Source organism: Monodelphis domestica, chromosome 4, assembly GCF_027887165.1.
Source record: "Monodelphis domestica isolate mMonDom1 chromosome 4, mMonDom1.pri, whole genome shotgun sequence".
Classification (NCBI taxonomy): Eukaryota; Metazoa; Chordata; class Mammalia; order Didelphimorphia; family Didelphidae; genus Monodelphis; species Monodelphis domestica.
In genome coordinates, this window is record NC_077230.1 from 340,670,834 (window position 1) to 340,684,772 (window position 13,939).

Consider the following 13,939-nt stretch of genomic DNA (forward strand, 5'->3'; position numbering starts at 1 on the left):
TGTTTTAACTTTTCTAGCACATGACCTATCTGGAAATGTTTTACATGATCATGAGTGAGATCAATTTGCTTACCATCTTGGGGAAAGGGGAGAGAAAGAATTTGCTACTCAATACTTTAGAAAAGAAAAATTAAAAACTGTTAACATATGTAATTGGAAAACATTAAGAAAAAATAAAGAAAAAGGAAGTATGTTTGCTGATGAAATGATTGATGTATGTATTTCCTATAGTGTTTGCAACGACCCATGCTTCCTTTTAGTAAATAAATAAAAATAAAGTCAGAATCAGGTGGTATCATCTGTACACTCTTCCCCCCACTCCCATCCCCCTCACTCTAATAGAAAAAGGATCTAGAATTAAATTCAGCAAATACTCTTCTGGTACCTCCTACATTCAGAGTGCTAAGCTCCTGGATAGAGATACAAAGATAAGGAAACAATCCCTGTCGTCAGTGTGTTTGAAATCTATTGTGAGAAGAACACAATATTAATACAAATAAATCTGATGCAAAAAAATGATGGTGGGAGCAGAGAAGAGGTGCAGAAGTCATGCTTCAGGAAAATGTGATCAGGGAAAAGTATCTATCATGGAAGTAGGGTGGGGAAGAGAAGCAAGGCTTCCTTAGAAGCTGGAGGGCTCTCAGATGTGCACAGCCCTCAGATCCTAGCAATAAAACAACTCCTGTTTTTATACAGCCTTTTAAGTCTTACAAAGTACAGGTATCTCTTCCACAAAGTAGGGGTGCCCCTTAACTTCCTCGTCTGTTCCCCACCCCCAAGTGATCTGGAAAATCCCTGTAAAATTTTTTGTTCTTCACTTTGTACCAGAGAAGAAATCTGAATTTTTAAATTTTTCTTTCATGGAGTGTTTACAGTAGCTTATTGTAAAATTTGGGTTAGGTATTTGGTCACAGGCTATATAGTTCTAAACATTTTCTTCTTCATCTGTTGGACTCCATGTATTGTCTGTGGCTTCTGTAAAACTCCCCCAGTTTCCCATTTAATTTCTTATGCCATCCAGAGATATATGGAAACCACAATGGGATAAGTGGTGATATGGAAGAGATACTCATACTTTTCTCCTAGAAGCCCTGTGAAATAAGTAATGGCAGCATTATTAGCCCTTTTTTTTTACAGAGGTGGAAACTGAGGCCCAGAGAAGGTGAAGTGACTGATTCTTGATTAATTAGTTTATCAGGGATAGCTCCAAGGTCTCTTAGAGCTTTCGATTACCTGGGTTCCTTGGTCACCTTACTCATTGCCCCTCTACCACTCTCAACCTGCTGCTGCTGCTAGTATTTTTTTTAATAAGGCTATTATTATTCCCATTTTACAAACACTTGCCCAGGGTCGCACAGTTAGCTCACTGTCTCCAGCTTCCTGAGGCTCTCACAGTGTAAACTGTTCAAAAGCACTTTCCCCTTCCTCCGCCCCACCCCCCAGCCTCTGAGATTCCTTCTTCTATACCCACCCTCTTCTAATATCCCCTTCTTTATAGTTCCCCTTATTCTCTCCTGCTCCTACAATTCAGAATTCTGGAAAACCACCCAAACCTCACATTCGGAATGTACTTTATCCTTTCTTGAAGAGATTAGTAAAAACTTCCTTCCAGGCCCTGCAAGCATGCACAAAACTCCTCTCCTTCCTGGGCCTCAGTTTCTTCCACCATAAAATGGGGCTAATGAGCTCTATTGGCATCTACCTTACAGTTATTGTGGTAGTGCCAGAAAAAGATTATTTCCTACTCACTCATTCACTTAATCCTCAAAGCAGCCCCAAAAGACCGGTGTGAAGGGCCAGGTAACCCCATTTTACAGAGGCAGAGAACAAGGTTATTAGAGATGCCTTGTTCAAAGTCACAGAGTCAGGAAACAAGCATCTATTAAGCCCCTACTGTATGCCAGGCACCTTGCTAAAGAGTGAGGATGAAAAGAAAGGTAAAAACTCAGTTCCTACTCCCAGGGAGATGGGTGCAGGACTAGACAGCCCCCAGTTTCCTTCCCTCCTGCCCCAGTCCTCCTTCCCTCCCACCCCCACCCAGGGGGCCACCGTAGCCCTCCGCCTGAGGCTGCTCACCGGCAGGAAGGCATGGGCCTTCAGCACTTGGTTAATGTTTCGAAGGAGAGCCCACTTGCCCTGCTCCTTCTCGGAGCTCTCCATCTCCTCTGGGTCCCCACCAGCCGCACCAGCCATGCTTTCAGCTCTCCAAGACATCCTGGAGACCTCGCTCCCTCATACTCCTCCAGTGAGCAAGCACGGGAGCCTGAGGGCTCCCTGGGGACACCCCACGAGATACTCTCCTTTCCGTCGTCGCGGTGGCCCAAAGATGTTTACAGCATCCAGGTACGCTGCTGGGTCAGCCACAGGGACCCCAAGATCCCAGGAACAGGCAAGGGGGCTCTGATACTGCTGCTCACAGAGCCCCGCAAGAGAAGGGCATCCCCGTGGGTTCAGAGGTGACTCGGAGAGGCTCACCTCCGCCACCGGCGCAGAGCCTCTGCTCACAGAGCCCTCTAGCCTTCCGTCAGCTCGTCTAAGGGTGGCAGATTAGTTCTCCTTTACAAACACTGCAGAGAGAGCCCAGCCCCTTTACAAAGTGGGAGATGAGGCTCCCCTTTCCTCTTGGACCCCATCAGAGGGACAGATCCGCAGCCAGGAGGCTCTGCTAGAAAGCCACATAGCAAGCCTGGATACTTATTAAACCTCCAGGAGCCAAGTATTCCCCACAAAGCACATGGCTTTTAATTAACCTAATACCTTCAGCTACGGAATTAGCCAAAGGGCAGTGGGAACCTAAACCCGGAGCCATCTGCCTCTTCTTCTTCACTGTGATGGCCCACTTCCATGGCAACTGAATTTTAAATAACCTAGGGCAAAGCAACGCCCCCCCCCCCCAAAGGTTCTGCTTAGGCTGTGGAATTTAGGGAGAGGAAAAGTGTAGAGATGCAGGCTGAAATCCTCCTCCTCCTCCTCCTCCTCCTCCTCCTCCTCACCCCCAAACACACACACAAGTGAGGCCATGGGACTGCAGAGTCCCAAGTAAGCCGTCTGCGAGGCTTATCATCAGACTTCCTTTGTTAAACTTTAAAAGGCATTAATCTCTCTGGAGAAGACTCAGCTGCTACAAGGTAGTGAGGAGGAAGTGACCTGAGTTTGGGACCTGGATCTGTCACTCACTGTGTGAACCTGGGCAAGTCTACCCCCCATCTGGGCTTCCTCCCATCTCCTTGTGCAAACACAAGAATTTGACGGAACAAGGAAACTGAGGCCAAGAAGTTAAATAACTAGACCAGGAAGGCAGATTCAAACCCCAGGCTTCTGATTTCTATGCTAAGATCACAAAGGCCACTTCCTCCAATTCCTTCATTTCAGAGATGGAGAAAAGGAGGAGCTAGAAAAAATAAGTGACTTTCCCAAGGTCATGCTGTTTGTAATCATCAAAGGTAGAATTTGAGCCTAGGTCCTATGGACAGAGTTAGTACTCTGTCTATTGAATCTTGTTTTCTCTATACTATGGCTTCTTTGGGCTCATCTTTTAACCTGCTACTACACTAAATTTATAAGAATAATCATCGTAAAACTATTAGTAGGGATAGTTAGGTGAGTCAGTAGATAATCAGGCTTAGAGATGGGAGGTCCTGGGTTCAGATCTGGCCTCAGACACTTTCCAACTGTGTAAGTTGGAACCTGAGAAAGTCACTTAACCCAAATTGCCTAGCCCTTATCACTCTTCTGCCATATCTAATATTGATTCTTAGACAATTGGTAAAGGTTTTGAAGAAAAAACCCAACAATGTCAGTGTTAGAAAAAGGGACAATCCTAAAGGACTTATGAGAGAGAAAGCTATCCAGAGAAAGAACTCTTGGAGTCTCTTTCACATCAGCATATTTTTGGCTTTATTTGGGGGTTTGGGCCATATAGGAAACGTGGGTTGTGCATGACAATAAAAATAAAAAAAGAAGAAGAATCTAGAAATTGAACAAAGCAGAAATAGAACTCAGTGTATACAAGAAGTTTGATAAACCAATGGCTCAAAAACATCAACAAAACTTTCTAGGCAGTGAGTGTTCCAAGGTCCCTTTAGGGCTACTATTGTCTAATTCCCACAGCTCTAAGCCCCCTCCAAATGTTAACATTCTATTTCCTGTGTTCTAACATTCCATGATCTAAGGTACCTTAGGGCTCTCACATTTTCTGTTCCATACCTGACTTCAAAGGGGCTGGGAGCCAGGGAGGGGAGTTGGGGGTGGGGAGAGGATAGGGAGCACAGAGCATTAGGTTCCTGTAATGAGTGTGTCCTGCCAGCCCATGGCTGGGCTCTAGAGGAAAGAGGAGCTGAGCTTGCAAAATTCATGACCTAGATCACAGCCCACCCCCACCCCAGCTGGGCTGCTCTGTGCCCTGGCTGTCCCCCAGGGATTGGAGGAGGAGGGCAGGTGCTGTATATTGTGTCACACAGAAAGCAAGTGCAGTATTAGAGCTAAGAGACTCAGGGTTCTAATCTGTTCCACACAACACAGAGATGAGCCTGCCTTGTAAGCCTTACTTTGTGAGCCCTCTGAGGCTCCAGACTATTACAGTGCCCCACAAAAAGCCTTACACATCCCCTGGACTCCATATAGAGAGGTCAGGTGACTGACTGATAATCTTGGATTAATCATGAAGTTAAAATACAAGGGAAAGAGCTCTTGCTCTAGCTCCAAGGACCCAGGTTCAAATCTTGCTTCTGACATTTACTTTTCCTAGTGACCTTGGACAAATTACATAACTTCCCTGATCCTCAGTTTCTTTATCTGTCAAATGAGGGAGGTTGGATGAGATTATTTCTGAGGTCTCTTCCAGCTCTCAATGTGGAATTTTAAGACAACATCTGGGGCAGATGGATGGCTCAGCAGATTGAGACATAGGCCTAGAGATAGGAGGTCCTAGGTTCAAATCTGGCCCCAGCTGTGTGACCCTGCGCAAGTCACTTAACCCCCCATTTCCTCACCCTTAGCACTCTTCTGCCTTGGAACCAATACAATGTTGATTCTAAGATAGTAAGGTTGTTGTTGTTGTTGTTGTTGTTGTTGTTTTTAATGATCATAGAGTGGAGGCTTTGAATTAGTTGCTTGACTCCAGAGGGAAGAACTGGGAATAATTATTGGAGTCTTAGATGATGAGAGTTATTAGGAAGGCAAATTTGAAGAAAAATAAGGAAGAATTTTTATCAGTAAGGATTATCCAAAAGTAGAATGGTCTGCTCACAGATGTAGTGAGCTCCCCATTTCTGGGGGGTCTTCAAGAGGAAATTCAGTAGCTATTTGTCAGGGACCTTTGAACCGGTACAGACTAGACTAGATCTTGGATTCAGGACTAGAAGATAATTTAGAGGCCATCCATCCAACCTCCTGTGAGGCTCAGGGTGAAGGGACTGGCCCAAATGCACACTAGCAGTGGTTTGCAGAGCATTCAGAACCAGACCCTTTTGAATTTCAGATCCAAAGCTCTCTTCTGCTGCTGACCACATATGGCCTCCCAACTTCCTTCCTGCCTTATTCCTTTCCCCATTTCCTTCCCTGCCCAAAGCAGTTAGTCATTAAGTCTCTATATCCAAACTCAACCCTTGCTGAGAGCCTGAGCCCCCATCCCCCTTCCAACCCTGCCTCACACTGCAAAGAGTAGCTAAGGAGAGATTCTGAATAATTCAGTGAGCAGCAAAGCTCAAGCACATCAAATAATATGAATCCTCCAGCACTGGGCAGAGGAGAAAGCCTGTGTGTGCTGGTCAGAAGAGCCCCCTCCCTTCACGTGCAGAATGCTCTCCCAACTCCCTCCAAAGCCTGCTTAAACTTAACTCTCTCTCCTTTAACCCACCAGCAGCCATAGCCCTCTGTCCCAGCAACTCCTCCATTCCCTGCTACAAGACCTTCCTTATCCCCTGGACCTCTTCACTCCCTACAAGCCCTTTAAAAACTACACTCCTGGAAGTCTGACCTGGCTAACATCACCTGCCAGACTTGGTGCCCAGATACCTGCAGGACATTCAGCTTTGGTTTGCACCCTTACATCAGACTTCCCTCCTTTTTGTTCCTCAACTGGTCCTAGAGAGAGAACTGGGAAGCAGACAGTCTGACCGTCCCACTCCCCCTTTCTGCCCTTCAGCAGTCCATTTTGAGAACCTAGACTCAATGTGGTTAAGGGACTTGCCCAAGGTCGCAAAGTTCATGCCACAGGCAGGATTTGAATCCAGGTTTTTCTAGTTTCAAGGCCAATACTCTAACCACTGGACCATGATGCCTTATGAGGTTTCCAGGCTTGTAGAATCCAGAGCAGGATGGAACCTTCAAGACCATGTAGTCCTATCCTCAAAGAGGAGTAACCAAGAAGAAATGAATAACCAAGAAGTAACCAATGGAGAAACCAAGGCTGGGAGAGGCAACTTCCACTAAGGTTGCAGAAATAATACCATGGGTAAAACAAGGATCCAGCCCCAGGTACCCTGACTCTAAATCCAATGCCTCTTCTACTGTGTTCCCACACCTTCTCCCTTCACTATGTAAGCCTGCTCCCAGGAAAAAGGGCTGACAAATTCCTTATAAATGGGACTGCAAAACAACTCAAAATGCTCCATCCCCACCTAGGGGCAACTAACTGTCCTTTAAATGAGAAAAGAACCTTCGGTCCAAGAGGTCAGGCCAGCATGGTAGAACCACAGCTATCAATGGCCTGGAAGGGACAGTCTCTCCTACAGGATCAATGGCAGGAAGGAATGGCTTAAAGGATGTTCAACAAGAAGGAGGCAAGACTTAAGGGAGTTACCGCAGCTAGCACGGTAACTAGCATCTTCAAATATTTGAAGGTCTGTTCAAATCTGAGACTTGCTGTGCTTGGCCCAAGGGGGCAGAACTAGGGGCATGGGTGGAAGCCTTTGAGCAAAATCAGATTCAGACTCCTGAGAGGGAAAAGCTTCTTAACTGTTGGAGGTCTCTGAAAGGAGATTGGTCTTCGGGAGGAAAGAAGGGGGTCATAGAGCTAAGAGGGACCTTAACACAGAAGTTCTTTGCCTCTCGTGTGTCATGGGCCCCTTTGGAAGTCAGGGCAAGCCTATATTCTCCTTCTCAGAAGAATCTTTTTAGATGCAAAAAACAAAATACATAGGATTACAAGGACAGCTAGGTGGCACCACAGTGGATATAGGTAGAATGCCAGCCCTGGAGCCAGGAAGACTCATTTTTTCATTATTTTCTACCTTAGTATCAATTCTAAGACAGAAGAGTGTCAAGGGCTAGGCAACTGGGGTTGAAAGACTTGCTAGGAAGTGTCTGAAGACAAATTTAAACCCAGGTCCTCTTGGCTCCAGACTTGGTGCTCTATCCATTGTGCTACCTGGAAACCTCATTTTTCTGAGTTCAAATCCACCCTCTGTCATTTACTAGCTATGTAACTCTGGGCAAGACATCCTACTTGCTTCAGTTTCCTCCTCTGTCAAATGAGGTAGAGAAGGAAATGGCAAACTGCTTATATCTTTGCCAAGAAAATCCCAAATGGGGATATGAAGAGTCAGACACAACTAAGAGGACTGAACTCATAGGATTATAAAGGAAGCCAATTATACTGAAGTATACTTATATAAATAAATTCATAAAACGCAGGTTAAAAACTCGAACTAAGAGGTCACTCATTCAAATCCCTCATTTTATGGATGAGGAAACAGAGACACAGAGGCTAAGTGATTGGCCCAGGGTCATAGAGCTAAGTATCTAAGGCAGGATTTGAATCCATAACTTTCTGACTTCATGTGGAATAGTGTAAAACTCACATCAGAACTGGGACCATTAATCTTTACACAAGGATCCTTATGGGCCACATATTGACAGTTTAAAAATATAATGTTGCCTATGTTTTATTGTATTTTTAATTTATTTTGTTAAATATTTTCCAATTATATTTGAATCTGATTAGATTGCCCTTGGGAGTGTTGCATCTGTGTGGGAAGGGTGAGTGAGCAACCTGTCACATTGACAATGTGGCAGAATTGGAATTGGAGTCCTTTGACCCCAAATTCATCCCTCTTTCCATTGCACCATACCACTCCCACACAATGACTACAACGCTTAAAAAGCAACAAAATTGGTCTCATACAGTAGTTAATGTTAGAATATACTCCTCTTTGTGGTTAATGATTCCTAAAATATTTGGAGGAAATGTACTTTATACAGAAGAATCTGCCTGGGTGTTTGTTGGGAAGTAGACTTTGTGTCAAAAGGAAAATATATATCATTTTCCTGGAGGGGGTGTTGGGAGAAATATCCCATACAAAGAGAAGGCACCAGCAAATAGATCAAGGAAGGCTACTGACAATTGAGCCAAGGCTAATTTAGTTCAGGCCTTCATCACCTCTCACTAGATCATTGGGATGGCCTCCTAACTAGTCTCCTTACAATCCATCCTCATATCAGATGTCAAAGTGGTTTTCTTCACTCAGTAAACCCTAGTGACTCCCTATTGGCTCTATGATTAAATATAAAACTTCTGTGTTTGATTTTTAAAGCCCTTTAACAACCTGGAACTTCACTACTTTTCCAGTCTTATTATCCATGCATGGCTCCTCCGCTCCCATTCTACTGTCTGGTCAAGATGACCTTCTTGCTTTTCCTCACACACGGCACTCCATCCTTTGTGGCAGCCACCCTCCATCCCTGGGATACTCCCTCTGCCTCTCTCTCCTCCTCCAAGTAGTCACGTCAGCAGAAATCTACACAGAAGCCTTTTCATACCTTTTTACTAGCCTGCCTGCCATGACTGTATTTATTTACATGCACGTCTATGTATTATATAGAACATTGAACACCATAAGATTATGGCACAATCAATAGTAATAGACTTCTACTAGCAGCAATGCAATGATCCAGGACAATTCTGAGGGACTTATGAGAAAGAACACTATGAAAAGAACATCCAGAGGAAGAACTGTGGGAGCAGAAACACAGAAGAAAAACAACTCTCGATCCCATGGTTCGATGGGGATGTGATTAGGGTTTTGATGTTAAAGAATCACTCTACTACAAATATTAATAACATGGAAACAGGCTTTGAACAATGATACATGTATAATCCAGTGGAACTGCTTGTCAGCTTCGGGAGGCGGGGAGGGAAGGGAGGGAATCTTGAATCATATAACCATGGAAAAATATTATAAATTAAAATTTAAAAAATCATTTTCTGTTTGTCTTTGGATCTCTAGTGTTTGGAATACTGTTGGGCGCATAGTAGGAGCTTAATAAATGCTCATGAATTAACTAACTAAGGGATGCTGAGAGGCGAAGGATGAGGAGGGAATGCATTCCAGGCAAGGGGAATGGCTTGTGCAAAAATGGAGAAGGCAAGAAATCAAAATGTTTAGCTAAACTGGTGTCAGTTTGGCTAAGTATTTAGTATGAAACAAAATTGGAGGGATTGGTTGTTGGAAGCAGGACATTGGCAGCTATCTGTGTAGTATAAAGTGCTACAGAAATGTGAGGTATAGGGGGCAGCTAGGTGGCTCAATGGGATGAGAGTCAGATCCAGGGATGGGGATCCTGGGTTAATATCTTACCTCATACACTTCCTAGCTATGTGACCCTGAGCAAGTCACTTAACTCCTATTGCCTAGCCATTACCACTTTTCTGCCTGGGAAGCAATAGACAGTACTGATTCTAAAACAGAAGGTAAGGGAGGAAAGAAAGGAAAGAAAGGAAAGAAAGGAAAGAAAGGAAAGAAAGGAAAGAAAGGAAAGGAAGGAAAGGAAGGAAGGAAGGAAGGAAGGAAGGAAGGAAGGAAGGAAGGAAGGAAGGAAGGAAGGAAGGAAGGAAGGAAGGAAGGAAGGAAGGAAGGAAGGAAGGAAGGAAGGAAGGAAGGAAGGAAGGAAGGAAGGAAGGAAGGAAGGAAGGAAGGAAGGAAGGAAGAAAGAAAGAAAGAAAGAAAGAAAGAAAGAAAGAAAGAAAGAAAGAAAGAAAGAAAGAAAGAAAGAAAGAAAGAAAGAAAGAAAGAAAGAAAGAAAGAAAGAAAGAAAGAGAGTTATTACTAGTATTTTTGGAGTCTTGAGGCTCCCCAAGCTGGCTGTTAAAGGTTGGTAAAATGGAACCTTCTCTCAGCGCGCCCTCTAGCGCCCATACCAGCAAAGCTTGGCTTTAGAGAAGAGCCTAGAATTTCAGAACTGAAAGATTCCTTAAATTCCAATTCCGGGCATAGATGATCAATGACATTCCTGACAAATCCTGTGATGTATTTTCATTTAGCCCCCTTTCTGTCCACTGCAAACAGATGCAGTTTCTTGATGTGGAGGCGACTCTGGGGGCTTGCAGGCTGGGGCAGCAGAGCCCAGTCTAAGAGGTTCTACTAGAATAGAAAAACTTCAGTTCTAGACCCATTAATGGAATCTGGTACCTAAGGACTGGCCTAAAGGACGAGAGGTTCATCACCAAAGGGCTGACTCCTGGGCTTGGTTTTTGTAGGGTGAGGATGGGGGGAGCACTTGAGGGGGAAGCTCTGTAACTGTGAGCATATTTATATAAGAACAGAACCCTCTCTTCCTAATTGGGAACTCTGGCCTATGTATTTAAGTCCGGACTGCCACAGATGCATTGTGTGTTCTTGAGTAAATTGCTTCATTAAATTGCAATTCCTTCTATGTAAACTTTGAGAATTAGAGGTAGGTGACCTTGAAGGTCCCTTTTGGTTGTAATATTCTATGTTCAAGGTTCCCTCCCACTCTGGCATTCTATGTTCTAAGAAAGATCCCATCTAGCTCCTACATTCTAAGTTCTAAGGTCTCTCTCAGCTCTGTCATTCCCTGTTCTGAGGTCCCCTCTAGTTCTGACCTTCCCTGTTCTGAGGTCCCCTCTAGCTCTGACCTTCCCTGTTCTCAGGTCCCCTCTAGTTCTGACATGCCCTGTCCTCAGGTCCCCTCTAGTTCTGACCTTCCCTGTTCTGAGGTCCCCTCTAGCTCTGACCTTCCCTGTTCTCAGGTCCCCTCTAGTTCTGACATTCCCTGTCCTCAGGTCCCCTCTAGTTCTGACCTTCCCTGTTCTGAGGTCCCCTCTAGCTCTGACCTTCCCTGTTCTCAGGTCCCCTCTAGTTCTGACATTCCCTGTCCTCAGGTCCCCTCTAGCTCTGACATTCCCTGTCCTCAGGTCCCCTCTAGTTCTGACCTTCCCTGTTCTGAGGTCCCCTCTAGTTCTGACCTTCCCTGTTCTGAGGTCCCCTCTAGCTCTGACCTTCCCTGTTCTGAGGTCCCCTCTAGCTCTGACCTTCCCTGTTCTCAGGTCCCCTCTAGTTCTGACATTCCCTGTCCTCAGGTCCCCTCTAGCTCTGTCATTCCCTGTTCTGAGGTCCCCTCTAGTTCTGACCTTCCCTGTTCTGAGGTCCCCTCTAGCTCTGACCTTCCCTGTTCTCAGGTCCCCTCTAGTTCTGACATTCCCTGTCCTCAGGTCCCCTCTAGCTCTGTCATTCCCTGTTCTGAGGTCCCCTCTAGTTCTGACCTTCCCTGTTCTGAGGTCCCCTCTAGCTCTGACCTTCCCTGTTCTCAGGTCCCCTCTAGTTCTGACATTCCCTGTCCTCAGGTCCCCTCTAGTTCTGACATTCCCTGTCCTCAGGTCCCCTCTAGCTCTGACATTCCCTGTCCTCAGGTCCCCTCTAGTTCTGACCTTCCCTGTTCTGAGGTCCCCTCTAGTTCTGACATTCCCTGTTCTGAGGTCCCCTCTAGTTCTGACCTTCCCTGTTCTGAGGTCCCCTCTAGTTCTGACCTTCCCTGTTCTGAGGTCCCCTCTAGTTCTGACCTTCCCTGTTCTCAGGTCCCCTCTAGCTCTGACATTCCCTGTCCTCAGGTCCCCTCTAGTTCTGACATTCCCTGTCCTCAGGTCCCCTCTAGTTCTGACCTTCCCTGTTCTGAGGTCCCCTCTAGTTCTGACCTTCCCTGTTCTCAGGTCCCCTCTAGCTCTGATATTCCATGTTCTGAGGTTCCCTCTAGTTCTGACATTCCCTGTCCTCAGGTCCCCTCTAGCTCTGACATTCCCTGTTCTCAGGTCCCCTCTAGTTCTGACATTCCCTGTCCTCAGGTCCCCTCTAGTTCTGACATTCCCTGTCCTCAGGTCCCCTCTAGTTCTGACATTCCCTGTCCTCAGGTCCCCTCTAGTTCTGACATTCCCTGTCCTCAGGTCCCCTCTAGCTCTGACATTCCCTGTCCTCAGGTCCCCTCTAGCTCTGACATTCCCTGTTCTGAGGTTCCCTCTAGTTCTGACATTCCCTGTTCTCAGGTCCCCTCTAGCTCTGACATTCCCTGTTCTCAGGTCCCCTCTAGTTCTGACATTCCCTGTCCTCAGGTCCCCTCTAGTTCTGACATTCCCTGTCCTCAGGTCCCCTCTAGTTCTGATATTCCCTGTCCTCAGGTCCCCTCTAGTTCTGACATTCCCTGTCCTCAGGTCCCCTCTAGTTCTGACATTCCCTGTCCTCAGGTCCCCTCTAGTTCTGACATTCCCTGTTCTCAGGTCCCCTCTAGCTCTGACATTCCCTGTTCTGAGGTTCCCTCTAGTTCTGACATTCCCTGTTCTCAGGTCCCCTCTAGCTCTGACATTCCCTGTTCTCAGGTCCCCTCTAGTTCTGACATTCCCTGTCCTCAGGTCCCCTCTAGTTCTGACATTCCCTGTCCTCAGGTCCCCTCTAGCTCTGACATTCCCTGTCCTCAGGTCCCCTCTAGCTCTGACATTCCCTGTTCTGAGGTTCCCTCTAGTTCTGACATTCCCTGTTCTCAGGTCCCCTCTAGCTCTGACATTCCCTGTTCTCAGGTCCCCTCTAGTTCTGACATTCCCTGTCCTCAGGTCCCCTCTAGTTCTGACATTCCCTGTCCTCAGGTCCCCTCTAGCTCTGACATTCCCTGTTCTGAGGTCCCCTCTAGCTCTGACATTCCCTGTCCTCAGGTCCCCTCTAGCTCTGACATTCCCTGTCCTCAGGTCCCCTCTAGCTCTGACATTCCCTGTTCTGAGGTCCCCTCTAGCTCTGACATTCCCTGTCCTCAGGTCCCCTCTAGCTCTGACATTCCCTGTCCTCAGGTCCCCTCTAGTTCTGACATTCCCTGTCCTCAGGTCCCCTCTAGCTCTGACATTCCCTGTTCTCAGGTCCTCTCTAGCTCTGACATTCCCTGTCCTCAGGTCCCCTCTAGCTCTGACATTCCCTGTTCTCAGGTCCTCTCTAGCTCTGATATTCCCTGTTCTGAGGTTCCCTCTAGTTCTGACATTCCCTGTTCTAATGCCTCCTTCTCAGCTCAATATTCTCTGTACTAAGGTTCTTCCTAGCTCTAATATTGTGTGTTCTAAGGCCATATCCAGTTCTGACATTCTATGTGCTAAGCTCCTTTTAGCGCTGACATTCCAGGTTCTAAGGTCTCTGGTAGCTCTGATACTACCTGTTCTTTTCTTTTCTTTATTTCTAAATATTTCCCCAAGGTTACATAATTCCTTTTCTCTCCCTCCCCTCTTCTTTCCCCATTCCTGGAGCCGCAAAGCAATTCCACTGGGTTATACATGTGACACTCCCTGTTCTAAAGTCCGTTCTAGTTTTGACATTCTGTGTTCCAAGGCCCCTTCTCACTTTAATATCAAATCTCTTCCAGCTTTAACTGTCTAAGGATTCTTTATGTCCTCCCAAAGGAATCTGTTCAAAGGGCATTCGCTAGCTGACTTTAGAAGATTAGGCTGTAATTGCCACAGAATGTGTTGTAAATGCTAAGGAGATCTTATAAATCTAACACATGACAGTCCAATGGGTGTTTGATGAGGCACGTGCCAGCTCCCAGGCCTGGGGAGTAGCCATGCATCTTCCCAGGGTGACAGCCCCCATTCCCTGGAGAGCTTGAGCACATTTCTACAAAGGTCACTCCCTGGAGTCCCTCCTGCAGCCTCAGCCCCCTTCCTGAGTCTCAG